This window comes from Aplysia californica, unplaced genomic scaffold (genome assembly GCF_000002075.1).
Source record: "Aplysia californica isolate F4 #8 unplaced genomic scaffold, AplCal3.0 scaffold00155, whole genome shotgun sequence".
NCBI classification, from domain to species: domain Eukaryota; kingdom Metazoa; phylum Mollusca; class Gastropoda; order Aplysiida; family Aplysiidae; genus Aplysia; species Aplysia californica.
The window spans coordinates 678,739-681,203 of record NW_004797425.1 but is presented as its reverse complement, the minus strand read 5'-3'; positions in this window follow the sequence as shown (position 1 = coordinate 681,203).

Below are 2,465 nucleotides of genomic sequence, written 5' to 3'. Positions count from 1 at the left end.
ACACACACACACACACACGCACGCACACATACACACATGCACAAAGACACACACACACACACACACACACACACACACACACACATACACATTCTCTCTTTTTCTATCACACACATACACACAGATATACACAGATACAAACACACACACACAGATACACACAAACACACACACACACAATACACGCATTCACTAACACATACACTTGTATACATACAGACGGACACGAGCACAAACGGGCAAACTCATATCTACACAGACTCCAACAAACACCCACACCCCTACACTAACCGACACGAACACTGATGTGCACCCTGACACACACACACACACAACAACAACAACAACAACAACAACAACAACAACAATAACAACAACAACAACAACAACAACAACAGCAAGACATACACATATGCTTACACAAATACTCCACACGTATATTTATTCGTACACATACGTTCAAACATAAAAAAGCTACAGTATAAACATAATACATAAACAGACACATAATCCCCTCCCACACACATAGTTATACACAAATACACGTAAACACATGTGCACCCTTACACACACACGCGCATTTATGAGAGTCCATGTAAAACAAGTGAGAACAAATTGTGCCTTGAAGAATGGGGAGTTTTCCATATAATATAAGGGTGATGAGGGCAATAAGTCAAGATTATTGGTTCGAAATATTTAAAAAAATGAAGGATTTTCGACTTCCAGAAACAAGAACTGCCAAGACGGATGACATTGATTTTGTTTTGAAGTACGCCATATTGTTATACCAGTCAGTCAAGTTTAGGTCTTATTTGGATCAAAAGATACCTTTTTGGAGGAACTGAAAATGAGATTGTTGTATGTAGAGCCGAAAACACAACAATAAGGCGCTGCTCTATGCAACTGGGTACTGCATGTACTTATTTTTATAATTTTTTTTGTTGGTTTATGCTTTGCTTTTGTTTATTGAAAACTTGTTCGTGATCAGGGCTACAAACAGATAAGACATTCTTTAAAAAAAAAAAACGTCAATCATTTTTGTTACATTAATAGATCCAATAATATAGTATGTCAAAGGACGACTAAAAACGGTACTTCTCAGTAGAGCTGCGCCCATTCGACTTTACTTTTCGACATTCATGATTTTTGCACTATTCCCAGCTATTCAAAGCATGGTAGAGCCATTCGAATGCCGTGTGATTTTAAAAAATAACAGGTAATGGATTTTAGTCTCATTTTTCTCAAACTCAAACGTAGAAAATTGGAGCACATTATATCTAAAATCATTAAGATAAATATACAGAAAATACTCTTTATTTGATGGTTACGAGACAGAGTGATAAGAGGAGCCTACAAGAGTTATAAAACATTCCTTTAGAAAATATCTCTTAATATTCAATATTCACTCGTTACACTATAGACAGCTCAAGCAAGGGCACTTGACTCTTGAAGCGCCACGAATGTTTTTTTTTCCTTGAAATTAGCTGTCGCAAGGAGCTAGCTCCCCTAACGCTACTTGAAATTATGTGCTTATCTTATATAAGAAAAACTATTCGACGACGCTGTGAATAGCGGAAGTTAGATATGGACTTATCACATATAAGAAAATACGACCCTCAAAATTCTGTGGCGCCCTCTTCACAAAAGTGCAGACTTTGCGATCAGAGTTACCCTAATTGTGTGAAAAACAATAAAAGTGAAACAAACAAACTGTACTATTCCTATTCTTCTTCTGAAGAAACGAAAGAGAGCTACAAAACAAAGACTGCAGCGCCATCTGAACCAATGCGCGGACTTCCGCGGACACTTTTTTGGCTGAGGGAACATCTTGTTATGCACGATCTTTGATTTAGGTCTGGGTTTATGCTTATCATAATATATAAGAAAATACATTCGATGGAGGTATTCGAATGTCATGAATAGTGAGCTCACGCTTCGAAGCTTCGATGCTATTTTTTTTTTCTTGTTCATTCAAAATCGCACAGACGTCTCACATGGCAGTAATTTGAAAGGATATCCAAAAGTCACAGTGACGTTAAAACACAAAACAAAATTACCCCTCAACCCCCATAAAGACAAAAACAAAAAACAAGACAAAACAAAAAACTACAGCAGCAGCAACACGAACGCCAACAACGACAACAACAACAACAACTAAGCATTTTCTTTCCAGAGGTCTGACTTATTGTTCTGGTTTACCTGACCGGAAAATCAAAATCATGCAGGTAGTGAAATAACTTCCCGGTTGTGTATAACCTAGTCTTTATTAGGAAGCGAAGGAATACGTGACGACACGCATGGCTGCTTCTACGCCTCTAGTCTAAAGCATAAACTTGTACCGTCCTCTCGTCACCCTGACCCAGCTGTTTCAAAGACGCGAGAATACAGCATGGAATGGGTCAAAGCAGACGATTAGGCTGGCATACATAGCGGCCCGTCTAACAGCTTTTCTGCCCCCCCCCCCT